At 39.0% G+C, this 14,338-nt stretch overlaps 1 protein-coding gene across 5 annotated transcripts in view; it reads left to right on the top strand.

Annotated features, from left to right (window-relative positions):
- Positions 1-14,338, top strand: part of FBXO34 (F-box protein 34) — a 90,805-nt gene that overhangs the window by 55,358 nt on the left and 21,109 nt on the right. Inside the window, exon 1 of one of the 5 annotated variants that reach the window (XM_050798246.1) lies at positions 7,659-12,634. The exons of the other annotated variants lie outside the window; for them this stretch is intronic. The gene's annotated coding sequence lies outside the window, so the exon portion shown is untranslated. Of the gene's footprint in view, positions 1-7,658; positions 12,635-14,338 lie in introns of those variants that run through there. 5 annotated transcript variants of the gene reach the window in all.

Here is a 14,338-nt window from a genome sequence, read left to right as displayed (position 1 = left end):
AAGCGTTAAATTTTTGTTGTAGAAAAATTGGAGAATACAACAAATGAAAGAAAACCTTGTTGGAAAAATTTAATCTGAAAAAAAAAAAGAACTAAAACGTTTTGAACTTTTATCACTATTCTTATGCTTTTACATTGTGTTTTTGATTGAAATATTAAATGTAAATAGTTTAGTTGATAGCTGTTTAAGACTTGTTTTGAAAAGCATCAGTCTTTCTCCCACTTCATCCCCCGCACTTCTTCCTCCTGGAGGCTTTCTTTTAGCTTACTATTTTTGCATTTACCTCCATGTTCTTAACAGCATTCTTGTATTCTGATTTCTTGATTTCTCAGCTTCAGATATTGTCTTTTGATTTTCCATTGTGGCACATGAGGATTTAGTTCTTTTTTCTCAGCCCCAGGAATATTTTTGTCCACCCATTTCCCTGATATATAGGTATTTATAACATTGCTTAGACTAGTATTCAGTGTTGACACATTAAGACTGAAAGTGCTATTCACAGGTAGGCCATATAGTAATCATGACTACTTTTACTTTATTACTTTTGGTTTTCCATGAAATTTGTATTTTTCTTTATTGTTTACTTTTCTGTTAACTTCTCACTAATTTATTTTAAATTGTAACTTGGCCTTATTTACTTTCAGGAAGGTCAGACACTTCAAGTATTCTATTAGCTTCATATTCCTGAAGATGTGTTCCCATCTGGACTGGTTGCCTACTGGGTTTATGCATACCTGTTATCCTGGGACTTCCTTTTACCAGCACCTTAGAGATACTCATTACCTCTTTGCATTGCATTACCTGTTTTTTAGATGTCATGTCTTCTTTCTTGGTTTAGTCTTTCGTCTTGGTAGAACAGGTTCTCCAAGTAGCTGCCTGTGAAAGGGTTTATGTAAGTTAAACTTTGAGATCCTAATAGGCTGAAAATGTCTTACTCTGTTCTTACTCTTAATCAATTGTATGGCTGGGCATAGAATTTTAGCTTGAAATTTTTCCTTTGGAATATTAAAGGGAAGCTCCATTGTTTTCTAGTTTCTTCTATGCTTTCTGCATTGCTCCTGAAGACCTAAGCCATTCTGATTCCTGATTTTTCATGTTATCAGTTCTTTTCTTTGTCCGTCAGCATTAGAAATTTCACAATAATGTGCCTTAATGCTTGTACTTAATGCTGTACTTGATGCTGAGTACTTAATGAATCCTTTCCATCATTGTGAGTAATTATGAACCCTTGCAGTCTGGGAACTACTTTTGCATTATTTTGTTGATGACTTTCTCTCCTCCTTTTTCTTCCTTAGTTTTCTCTTGAACCTTGTTACTCAGATATTGAACATTTTGGACTGGTTTTCCAATGTTTTCCTCCTTTTCTATTGAGTTTTTCATTTCTACTGAGAAAGCATGCTTGTGCTTGCCCTGTATCTTCTTTTAGTCTTCTTCTTTTTTTTTTTTTTTTTTTTGGTAGCATACTGCTCTTCTTATTTGAATATTTTCTCTTATATTTCTGAAAATAATGATTTGTTTTTCTCCAGAAGTTTCTTCTGGCTGCATGGTCTCTATCAGGAATTGACTACATAATTTGCAGGGCTGAGTACAGGATGAAAATGTGGAGTCCCTTGTTCAGCATTTATCAAACAATTCCACTACAGGCTGGGTACAATGGCTCACGCCTGTAATCCCAGCACTTTGGGAGGCCAAGGCGGGTCGATTGCTTGAGCTTAGGAGTTCGAAACCAGACTGGGCAAAATGGTGAAACCCCGTCTCTACAAAAATAAAAAAAAAAGTTAGCTAGGGCAGTGATTCACACCTGTAATCCCAGCACTTTGGGAGGTAGAGGTGGGTGAATCCCTTGAGCTCAGAAGTTCGAGACCAGCCTGGGCAACATGGCAAAACCCTGTTTCTACAAAAAAAAAAACAACAAAAAAAAAAGCCGAGCACAGTGGCACATGCCTATAGTCCTAGCTACTCAGGTGGCTGAGGTGGGAGGATCACTTGAACCTGGGTGGTTGAGGCGCATTGAGCTGAGATCATGCCACTGCCCTACAGCCTGGGCAACAGAGCAGGACCATCTCCAAAAAAAAAATCGTAGAAGAATTTCAAGACGGCAACAGCAGAGCATTAAACCAATTATCAGACTCAAAGTCCATGGCTCTGCACGACTGCCCAAGTCACACGCCTATAAAGTTGATCCTGCTCTCTCTTTTTTCCAACTTTTTTTTCTTGTTTTTATCTCTTTTATGCTAGAGATGTCTAGCTGTTTGCTCATATTCAATAGTGAGATTCTTAAAAAATTGATTAGAAGCTCTGAATATGCAAGTATGGCTTATCAACGAAGCTTCACTGGGGGATGATCTGGCTGGCAAATTTAGACTGTGGAATTTTTCAGTATCTGTGTGTTTCTCCTTTTAGAATAATGGCTGATCAGATTTCCCACAGAAGTCTCTTCCAGTTTCCCCTCCCTGGAAATCAAGGCCTTACTGTGTCAGCCTTTTGGAAAGGGGTAGAGGGGGCTCTGGTCAGTGGTGTGTTAGAGCTGGTTCATACTAGCTTATCAGAGCCAATTGTTAAATTTTCAGAAATTTTGCAAGCCAGTTGCTAAATATAACAATTATTTAAAATTATACAAATTTGTAGTTAAGTAAGTTATATAAAAAACCAAGGCAAATATAAAAAATTAGCTGGGTGAGGTCGTGCATGCCTGTAGTCCCAGCTACTTGAGAGGCTGAGGTGGGAGAAGCCCTTGAGCCTGGGAAGGCAGAGGTTGCAGTGACCCGAGATTGTGCCACCGCACTCCAGCCCGGGTGACAGAGTGAGACCCTGTCTCAAAAAAGCAAGGTAATAAATACTAAAAACTCATCACTTTCTAATTGTTTTTATTACATTTTGTTATTATGGATGCTCTCCTATTCTGTTTATATGGTGAAATACCGTATAGTAATATATACTGTGCATCTCTTCTGAACTGTGTTCAGTGACATCATTTAGTAGCTTGAAGCTGCCATGGTAAGATATTTATACCCCAGAATCAGCAAATACTACAAACAACTGCCCTCATTCTCCCCATTCCCCCTTCCTTTAGCCAGCTGATAAACATTTACCCACCCACCATAGAGTGGGATCTGCCTTGCACATGTTCACTTAAGCTGGCCCATCTTACATGGTGATCCCTAGTCCAGATAATCCTCTGTTTTAACCCTCTGCAAAGATCATCTTCAGCCTTTTGCAGGGGTGGGCATTTGCCCTCCTGCCTAAGAGTAAGAAAGGGGATATGGGAATTGGATTGCATTTCAGAAAAATTTTCTGTTAATCCTTCCTGTTTTATCTTCTACTTCTAATTTCGGAACCTTTTGTAGGAGAATGTTCCCTGATGCTTACCTTAGGGTTTGGTTTTATTGGAGGTTATCTGAGTCCTTTAACTCTTACTCATTTATTTTTTAGCTTTTAAAGTTTGTGGCTATAGTCTCCAGTTCCCTTTGACCTGTGAGTTTATGTCTTTAAATTTCCCTATGTCTTTGGGGAAGAATCAACAAAGAGCTGTGTGTTTAGTCTACCATCCTTAACCATAAGTCTGGGACATAATTCTTTATGAAAATAGGTAAATAACTTAAACAGTTTAAGTTCTAAATAGGCATAGCCAATCCCCCATTGGTTTGCTAGTCATATATATATATATATGCAGTCAGTAAGTTTTTTTTTTTGTTTTTTTTGTTTTTTTTTTACTGATTCCGGGGTATTTTTCATTTCCTTAAAGAAGTAACCATCTATATGTAGTTGTTCAACCACATGACTTGTATTTGTTTTTTTGTTTTTATTTTTAGAGACAGGGTCTTGCTATGTTACCCAGGGCTGGTCTCAAACTCCTGGCCTCAAGTGATCCTCTTGCCTTGTCCTCACAAAGTTTTGGGATTATAAGGGTGAACTACTGTACTGGGCTTTATCAGTTTTTTATATGGATGTATGAGGAGATAAGAAAACACACAAAATAGTTTCAGGTCATATTGTTTGGTCTTGAGAATTGGAACAATTGGTATTCTATTGTCTCTAATTCTTCAGCAATTCCAGTTACCCATCAGTAGCTGGATATGGTGACCTGGTCATCTCACTTGCTCTTAAGTAGGCATTTATTGCTCTGTTATCCAAGACTGGAAGATTGAGTCTTCCAGTCTTGTGACTGTCTCCGTGGGATTTGATGTTATTGAGTTGGTTAGACTCTCATTGTGCTTACTTTCACACTAGGTCATCTCATAGTCCACTAAGTTCTCCTTTGTCTATTTGTTGATGATTTTGTTGTTGTTGATGGCCAGTGTAGAAGGGTCGTAGGATATGAAAGTGGCAATTTAAGTAGAAAAATTTCCCTATTATTCCTAGGGATTAAGAAGGGGGAATGTAGGTCTGTTAGGCACTTAAGAAACTCCTGGATTCCTTTATTGAGGGATGCACATATTTACACTTCTTTTAAAAAAAGATTTTTGTGGTTCAGGACAATGACAGCTATATCTAAAAGAAATAAATACCTGGTCAAGTTTCTTTTGACACTGTACCTGTGATACAGTGTACATGTGATCGATTTTTAGGTGAACCTTCTCTTTCAAAGTTGTGAAGGTGGTAATTATTTTTAAAAATCCAGTATACAGAAATATCCAGTTGCCAAATTTTATTAAGCATTTATATAGAAAGGACTTCTAGCAACAACTTTTTGTTGTTGTTCTTTCCATTCTCTTCTTCTTCTCTCACTATGATTTGTGTTCGAGTTGTTTTCAGTTTATACGATTACTCTGTATGGGTTAATGGCTGTTTTGTTTTTAATCCTTTGTAATTTTTGGTGATAACCCTGGGAAGAAATGCTTTTCTTTTCCTGGATGGGTGGCAGGAGAATTCGTCCAGGTTTTTTCATGTGATTATATGCACAGGACCAACATTCATTTTAGTGTGTGAAAGGATTTATTTTTCCTGAACTTTCTTTTTTTAGATGGAGTCTGGCTCTGTTGCCAGGCTGGAGTGCAGTAGCGCAATCTTGGCTCACTGCAAGCTCCGCCTCCCGGGTTTATGCCATTCTCCTGCTGCAGCCTCCCAAGTAGCTGGGACTACAGGCGCCCACCACCACCCCCAGCTAATTTTTTGTATTTTTAGTAGAGACAGGGTTTCACCATGTTAGCCAGGATGGTCTCTATCTCCTGACTTGTGATCCACCCACCTCAGCCTCCCAAAGTGTGTGTGAGCCACTGTGCCCGGCCAATTTTTCCTGAACTTTCATAGGAAACTATTTTAAGAGTACAACTGTTATATCACCTTGAAAGGCATATTTAACAAATCACTTTAAGTGAAAAAAAAATGTATGCAATTGGACCGTCTCCAGTTATCTAGGTCCTTTAACTGCCATGCTTGCCACAATCTTTGCTCAAAACAGACCTGCACCTACCTTGGCATTGCCTGAAGCATGCATTTGAAAGAGGAAATCTACCAAGGAGGGACCTCGTTGGCGTGGTTTGGGGAGAATTATGACAGGTTTACGATAAACTTGCTCAGGCAGTTGTCTTTGTCAAGGTGGTGATGATTGTGTGCTTGACCAGCAGCCTCAGACAAGCTCCTTTTCTCAGCCTAGATGGGATAGTGGTTAGCTGCCCAAAGCTAAATGGTGGGGTGAATTTTTTGCCAAACTTATCAGCAGATTCTTTTTTCTTGTCTCTTTGCTAATACTGGGTGCTTTTAAAAAAATAAGTTTTAAGGTGAGAAAGTTGAATACTTTTAATGTATAGTCAGTCTTTGTTAAAACTTTTGTTAAATCTGGGATACTGTTGAGATAGCAGATGGCTGTTATAAAATGGGAACATGTCAGCTGTAAAAGGAAACCAGTGTGGATTAAATCATAATTTAAAATATCTCTGATTCACTAAAATATTTTTCCTTTGGGTTAAATATTAATGTTGTTATAGTTTTCTTTTTATTCATCTTTTGAGAAAACCAAAAAATAAACAGTGGACACAAAGAAAATGACCAAGGGTAGCTTTGAAATTCCTTCATTTGGAGATTTTTTAGGACATGGACTTTCCAAAGTCAAAGAATCTTAAAAATAAGAGAGTTACTTGTAAAAGCAAGGCTGATATGGGCTCTTTTTTGTATTCAGTGAGTTATCAAAAAATAGATTATGTTATCAGGAATACTTGGCCATCTTGTAATATAAGGAATATCAGAAGGATATTGTCCACAAATGCCTTAAAATGGCAAGTGCTTTACACATTCCACACCCGCTACCTGCAAAGAACACATGCCTTCTATTCCCTGGCTTCCTTGCATGGTTGCCCAAAGTAGTTACATATGACCTTTTACTGAGACAACTTGCAGTGTGTGTTTTTTTGTTTGTTTGTTTGTTTTTTTGAGGCAGGGTCTCACTCTGTTGCTTAGGCTGGAGTGATTTCAGCTCACTGCAACCTCTACCTCCTGGGTTCCAGTGATCCTCCCACCTCAGCCTCCTGAGTAGTTGGGATTACAGGTGAATGCCACCACCCCGGCTAAGTTTTGTATTTTTTGTATAGAGGGGATTTCACCATGTTGGCCAGACTGGTTTCAAACTGCTGACATCAAATGATCTGCCCGCCTCAGCCTCCCGAAGTGTTGGGATTACAGGCGTGAGCCACTGCACCCAGCCAGCTTGCAGTGTCTCTGACTGGTCCCAGTGCTTAGCTCAGTACCAAGGCACAGTAGGTTTTCATCATCTGTTGAATGGAGAAAGCGAATCAATACCTATATGCCTCTTATGTCCATTATCTGTAAAGCTGCTGGAGGGATCTGTCAAAAATACTCATCTTTAGTGGCCGTCAGATGCCTACAGTTTTGCCTTTCAGACTTTTTGCATCCAAAATTGTTTTTGAAATTATGTAATTTAACATGTATTTGTGATCAGAAATTCAAACCACGTTGAAATAGATGCAAAAAAATCTCTAACTTGCCTCCCCAAATATTCAGTTTGCCAGTTATTATATAAGACATCTCTCTGTGTTATTTACAAACTATATACAGTCTTTTCAGTTTTTACACCGATAGTATTATGCTAAAATATTGTCTCTGTCCTCCCCCACCATTGGCTTCAGTAAATGATTTAATGTGGTGGACAATTTAAGAAACAATTTATATATTTTTAATGAGTTGGGGTCTCGCTCTGTTCCCTAGGCTAGTCTGGAATTCCTGGGCTCAAGTGATCCTCTCACCTGGGCCTCCCATAGTGCTGGGACTATAGGCATGAGCCACCATGCCTGGCCAGTGTCATGGAAATTAATCTTTTGTGCATATTGCAAATATTATTGTCCCATTCTTTTGCTTGTGTTTTAACTTTATGGTGTCTTTTTTCCAAATAAAAGTTTAACGTTTAGATTTAGATATGTCAGTAATTTATGTCTTTAGAAGGAGGAAGTTACCCAACTAAGATTATAAAGCATTCTCCCATATATGACAGTATTGGATTTTACATTTTACTCAATCTTCCATTAAAATTTTTTTTATTAAAATTATTTTTTTGGCTGAGCACGATAGCTCACGCCTGTAATGCCAGCACTTTGGGAGGCCGAGGCGGGCGGATCACGAGGTCAGGAGATCGAGACCATCCCAGCTAAAAATACAAAAAAAAAAAAAAACAAAAAAAAATTAACCAGGCATAGTGGTGGGCGCCTGTAGTCCCAGCTACTCGGGAGGCTGAGGCAGGAGAATGGCGTGAACCCAGGAGGCAGAGCTTGCAGTGAGCCGAGATTGCGCCACTGCATGCCAGCCTGGGTGACAGAGCGAGACTCCATCTTAAAAAAAAAAATTATTTTGTTTTAGATACAGGGTCTCACTTACGTTGCACAAGCTAGTCTCAAGCTCCTGGCCTCAATTGATCTTCCCTTTTTGGCCTCCCAAAGTACTGGGATTACAGGCATAAGCCACCCCTCAACCTGGGCCATTTTAAAATTTTTTATTTTTTATTTTTTATTTTTTTGAGATGGAATATCGCTCTTTCGCCACGCTTGAGTGCTATAGCGTGATCTTGGCTCGCTGCAGTCTTTGACTCTCTGGTTCAAGTGATTCTCCTGCTTCAGTCTCCCGAGTAGCTGGGATTACAGGCATGTGCCACCACGCCCAGCTAATTTTTGCATTTTTAGTAGAGACACAGTTTCACCATGTTGGCCAGGATGGTCTCGATCTCTTGACCTCATGATCCACCTGCCTCAGCCTCCCAAAGTGCTGGGATTAAATGCGTGAGCCACTGCGCCTGGCCAAAAATTTTTGTTTATGTTGTAGGCCTGTATCTTTTCACTCAGAGATCCAGTTTTCTCAATTTATTCAGACGTCTTGCATTTCCCATTTACTTGATGTCTTCTTAATCATTTGGGGTGCAGTTTATTGAACCACTTATTTCTGTACTGCTGCCATACTGTCTTGATTACTATAGCCATTTTGGGAGTTGTTACATTTTTCCCACTGCTGATCTTATTGACTTATTTAAAAATTTAGGTATTAATCGCATACCACAAAATTCACCCTTTGAAAGTGTACAGTTCACTGGTGTTTGGTGTATTCACAAAGTTGTGCAGTTATCACCACTGTTCAATCATAGAACATTTTTGTCACCCCCAGAAAAACTCCATACCCATTAGCAGTTACCCTCCATTCTCTCCTCTCCCCAGTGGTTGCCCTAGACTACCCCTGGTCTTTCTGTCTATAGAATTGCTTCTTCGGGACATTTCATACAAATAGAATCGTATAGTATATGCCTTTTGTGTCTGGCTTCTTTCACTTAGCATGATTTCTTCAAGGTTTATCCATGTTGTAGTGGATATCAGTACTTAATTCCTTTTGATGGCTAAATTAATATTCCATTGTATGCTTGTACCACAGTTTGTTTACCCATTTATCTCTTGGTAGACAGAAGGGTTATTACCACCTTTTAGCTATTCTGAGTAGTGCTGCTATAAATATTTGTGTATAATTATTGGTTTGAGATCTTTGGGGTATATACCTAGCAGTGGAATTGCCGGGTCATGTGGTAATTCTTTAAGTTTTTTTTTTTAATGTTGATCTTTTATTTGTTAAGTGTATTGAGGTTACTATTAGACTAGTCTAAATAATTTTTAATTTGTTGGTTTAACTTGAAAGCCCTACATAACATGTAGTTTGCAAGTAATGATAGTTTTTTTTCTCAGTAATATGATAGCTGGCATAATATTTTTTCTCAGTAATATTATTTCTGGCTCTATATGGGACTGTTTTTTTAAATATTTTGCCATTGTGTATATGCTATTTTCTGTAAGTTTCTGATGAGTGCCTTTTATTAAAGGAAAAGAAGTTTTCCTCTATCCCTAGTTTGCTAAGAATTTTTATCAGGAATAAGTGCTTGTCTTAGTCTGTTTAGGCTGCTATTATAGAACACCATACACTGGGTGGCTTATATACAACAGAAATTTATTAGAACAGTTCTGGAGGCTGAGAAGTCTCAGATCAAGGCAGCAGCAGATTCGGAGTCTGGTGAGGGCCTGTATCCTGGCACTTAGATGATCATCTCAGAAAGGACAAGTGAACTCTTTGGGTCTCATAAGGGCACTAATGCTATTCACAAAGACTCCATCCTTATGACCCAGTCGTCTCCCACAGGCCCCACCTCCAAATACCTTCACATTGCGAATTAAGTTTTAACATGTGAATTTTGGCCAGGGTGTCGGGGAATGAACATTCAGTCTATTAATAGTGCTGAATATTATTATTTCCCTATAAGAATTTGTTGAGATATGGCTTCTTTAATCTGTTATATTTTAGCAGCATTGGGCTTGCACAGTACTATTTGCCTTAGTTGGTTCTTACTTTAGTGGATTTTTCTTCCCAACCAGACTGTTGCGTAGGAACGTTCTAGACTTATGAATATTTTAATGTGTTTCGTGTATTTATGGGCAATCTGAAAACCTCTGTTCTGAAAGATCTGCAGTGCTGAGTTGTGATAGTGTAGAGCTGTACATGTTAGAATACAGTCTAACATGTTTATTTTCTTTGGTCTTCTTTCTTCTTTTTTCTCGTAAACTAAATTATTATTTTTTTGAGATGGAGTTTCACTCTTGTTGCCCAGGCTGGAGTGCAATGGCGTGATCTCAGTTCATTGCAACCTCCGCCTCCCGGCTTCAAGCGTTTCTCTTGCCTCAGCCTCCTGAGTAGCTGGGATTACAGGCATGCGCCACCACGCCCAGCTAATTTTACAGTTTTAGTAGAGATGGGTTTTCTCCATGTTGGTCAGGCTGGTCTCGAACTCCCAGCCTAAGGTGATCCACCCACCTCGGCCTCCTAGAGTGCTGGGATTACAGGCATGAGCCCCCATGCCCAGCCGTAAACTAAACAATTTAAAATCTTGTTATTCAGAATCAAGAAACACACTCCTTTACATGTTACTTAAATATACTCTATAATTGGTTCTGCTGCTCCTCCCACATCATTTCTGATGTTACAAAACCAAAACTGTAGAATGCTTGAATTTTCAGCAAAGTGGCAAATTATCCCCATTCATGGGGCGCTTATTACCATGGTAACAAGGAGTCAACTCATTCTTGAAGTGGGGCAGGATTCTGGTCCATTGGTTTCAGGATCTGAAACAATCCAAATACCTTTTTTTGTACACTTGACAGCATGGCCTATTCAAGGTGTTTCTAAACATTCTTAGCATACACAAAGCACAGCTGAGACAGTTTGTAGAGGAAGTAAAATCCCCCGAGTTGAGGTTCTCGGTCATATTACAAAGCTCTAAAACAAATCCAGTCTTTATTTCTGAAGATAATCACACAGCTTCCTGTTAAGGTCCATTCCTCTCCCTCTGTCTCCTCCCCCTTCTCCACATTCACATTGAAGACAACTAGTAGGGAAGATCTGGGGGACTAGATAATTAAATGAGGCAGAAGTAAAATGTGATTTTTTTAGACTTGGGCCAGGTTGCCTAGGTGAGGGCTACAGGTAATCTTTTGTCTAAATATGTTGTGTTAGATTTTCAAGTGCCTTTTCTTAGGTCTTGCTGTGGGACAACGTTGTTTGGGCCTACATCTTAGAGATTTTCCTTAGCAGTTGTGTTTGAAGCTAAAATCTGGAGGAGCAGGTTTGGTGAGGAGAAAAAAATAATAGATCAAGATGTGAGACTTTCTGTCCAAAAATGATTTTTAGAGAGTGTAAGAAATAAAAGTAAATTTCCCAGTAGCTCGTAATAGAGGACAATCTAGTTTCTTAGCTTATGAATAGAATTTAAGAGTCCAGGAAAAGCAAAGTATAATTCGTTTTGGATTAGTCAGATCTCTTGTTTATGGATATGATGATGAAAAAGAGCATTTTATTTTATTTTTAGGAGAAGGAGAGAATTTCAAATGCAGGATAGAAAACTCCCAATAATATGAACTTTTAGGGATGTTTTGATGTTAATGCAGACAAAACAGTTAGTATAATTTTACCTCCTAAAACAGCTGGCATAATTTTTATTCTGCATTTGAGTGTCTATAACGTTATTATTTTGGGCCCGTTAAATATGGCAGTGAACAAAACTAAGTCTGTCCTCTTAGAACAGATGATCTAGTGGAGAGAGATGTACCATGGACACATGTTGGAAAGGGGAAAAAAGTGCTGCAGACAATGTATAGCAAGAGAAAAGGGGAATAGGGAGTGTGGGGAATAGTACTATATGAGGACAGAATAGGGAGTGCCTCTCTAAGATGACATTGAGCAAAAACCTGCAGGATGCAAAAGAGTGACATGGGTAAATATCTGGGGGAAGGAGCAGAGGGAACGACAACACGTAAAGGCTCTGAGGTGGGATTGTGCTTTGTGTTCCAGAAGCAGCAAGATATCTCATTGGAGCAGAGTAAGCAAAGTGGAGAGATTTGAGTTGAACATGAAAAAGAGAGGGGGCATCTTAGAAACCATTGAAGGGTGTGGTACAGAAAATGAGATGATGGAACTTCCCCTTTTATAAGATCACTCTGGCTGCTGAGTTTGACAGTAGAAGCAAAATGCAGGTGAGAAATGGTAGTGGCTTAGAACAGGGTAGTAGTAGTGGAGGTGGTGAGTAGTAGTTGTATTCTGAATATATTTTGAAGGTAGAGCCAACAGGATTTGCATATGTGGTTTGTGAGAGAAAAATGGAGTCATTTGCCAATAGCATTAGCTATTGGGAAAAAAATGTTGCTGTTTACTAAAATAGGGAAGATTTTGGAGAGTAGTGGCGGAAAGTGCACAGGGAATCCCAGGGTTTTTACTTTGGACGTGTTGAGTTTAAGGTGCTTGACATCCAAGTGGAGATTTTGAATAGACAACAGTCCCTCTTATCCTTGGAGGATATGTTCCATGGCCTCCCATGGATAGTACCAAACCCTATATATATTATGCACGAATTCTTTTTTTATTCACAATTTTATGGACAGAAGATTCATCCTTACCACAAATCTTAGCGACCTCATCATATGATTTTCTTTGTTGTTGTTGGTTTTTTTTTTTTTGAGACAGAGTCCCACTCCATCACCCAGGCTGGAGTGTGGTGGTGGTCTCAGCTTACTGGAGCCTCCACTTCCCGGGTTCAAGCAATTCTCCTGCCTCTGCCTCCTGAGTTTCACATCCTGCCTCAGCCTCCTGAGTAGAGTAGCTGGGATTATAGGTATGTCCCACCATGCTTGGCTAATTTTTTTGTATTTTTAGTAGAGACGGGGTTTTGCCATGTTGGCCAGGCTGGTCTCGAACTCCTGACCTCAAGTGATCCACCTGCCTTGGCCTTCCAGAGTGCTGGGATTAAGGCATGCGCCACCAAACCTTGCCGATGTTATGTTGTTTATTAAGTCGAGAACTTTCATCTTTTCACTTGAAGGAAACACTATAAGGCTTCTCTTTGGCATGTGTGAATTGGCCAGCATCGCTACTCTTGCACTTTAGGGCCATTATTAAGTAAAACAAGGGTTACCTGAACACAAGGGTTACCTGAACACAAGCACGGAAACAATAGAGCTGGTCCGTAGAGGTGGCTACTGAGTGACTAATACATTGGGAAGCCTAGACAGGTGGATGCCCTGGACAAAGGGATGATTCTCATCCTGCATGGGATGGAGCAGAGATTTCATCACACTTCTACAAATGGGGTGTAATTTAGAACGTAATTGTTTCTGGAATTTTCCATTTACTATTTTTGGACCACGGTTGACCTTGGGTAACCAAAACCACGGATAAGGAGAGACTACTGTATACAAACTTGTAGCCCTGGAGAGAAGTTTGGGTTAGCCACTTGGAGAAACACGTAGGTAACACTTAGAGCTGTGAGATTCAGTTGGTGTATTCATTCCCAAACTGTTTGAGGTGCCCTGGAGCATTGCAGTGAACTCACAGGATATTTTAAAATTTCCAGGAAAACAGTATGATAGGATGTGTATTTGATGCCTGTGTTTTCAAAATGATGTTTAGGATGTAAGCATGTGTGCATTTTGTATTCCCATGGGGTTGGGTCCAGTTGTATGCCTTTGTGTGTGTACACCTAGTAGTCTTCTTCACTGAAGGTATAGTACATTAGCAAATAGTTCCCATTTTACTCAAATTGTTCCCCCAATGTATCAATCCTGTTATAGCAGAACTGATTGTAGAGAATGGAGTAGCCTAGAGGCCCAGGAAAGGGCTGAGGGAGATTTGTGAAAAATGTCTTTAAAATGTGGTTTATTTCTAAAATTGATGCAGCTGAGTTCTTTTCTCCTGTATTGTCCCAATCTTAAAATTGTTTCAATTTAATTTTATAGAATGTTTGTTGCAGGAATGAACGTGTCGGTAGACTCCTCTTCTTAAGACATGTACTAGTTAACTTTGAGATGACTCTTAGAAAAGTAGGGAGAATTAGGTGGTAAAGGATGAGATCAGATATCTTTAGAAGGAACATAATGCAGTAAATCAGCATCTAGAAAGCTTTAGAACAGTCAAGGAAACTAGTTCAGACTTAGAATATGAACACTTACGAAGTTAAAAATCCATTCAATTGTTTCACCTGAAGAAAGTGTATAATAAACCGATTTGGTGATCTTAAAGGATGTTTCACCAGGTTTTATGTTTCTTGACACTTGAATCACTCCTTTTCTAAAGGTTTAACTTTCTATTCAATAGTATTTTTGAAGAGTCACTTGAGTTTTCTTTGTTTCTGAGATTTGCAGGAATTGGGTAGAAATGGTGGAATAGGATTAAAATATCTGTGGACCTGTTTTTTAAAAATGTCATTTTGGCTTGAAGTCCTTTTTTTAAGACCAGAAAGAAAATTTCACAGTAATTTGATTTATCTGATTAAATTTGACTAGCATATTGAGTATTTTCTCTTAGCCTCTTTAAGCCTTAC

The sequence above is a fragment of the Macaca thibetana genome, chromosome 7 (genome assembly GCF_024542745.1).
Source record: "Macaca thibetana thibetana isolate TM-01 chromosome 7, ASM2454274v1, whole genome shotgun sequence".
Taxonomy (NCBI): domain Eukaryota; kingdom Metazoa; phylum Chordata; class Mammalia; order Primates; family Cercopithecidae; genus Macaca; species Macaca thibetana.
Note: the sequence above shows the minus strand (reverse complement) of the source record. Positions and strands in the feature narration are given on the sequence as shown.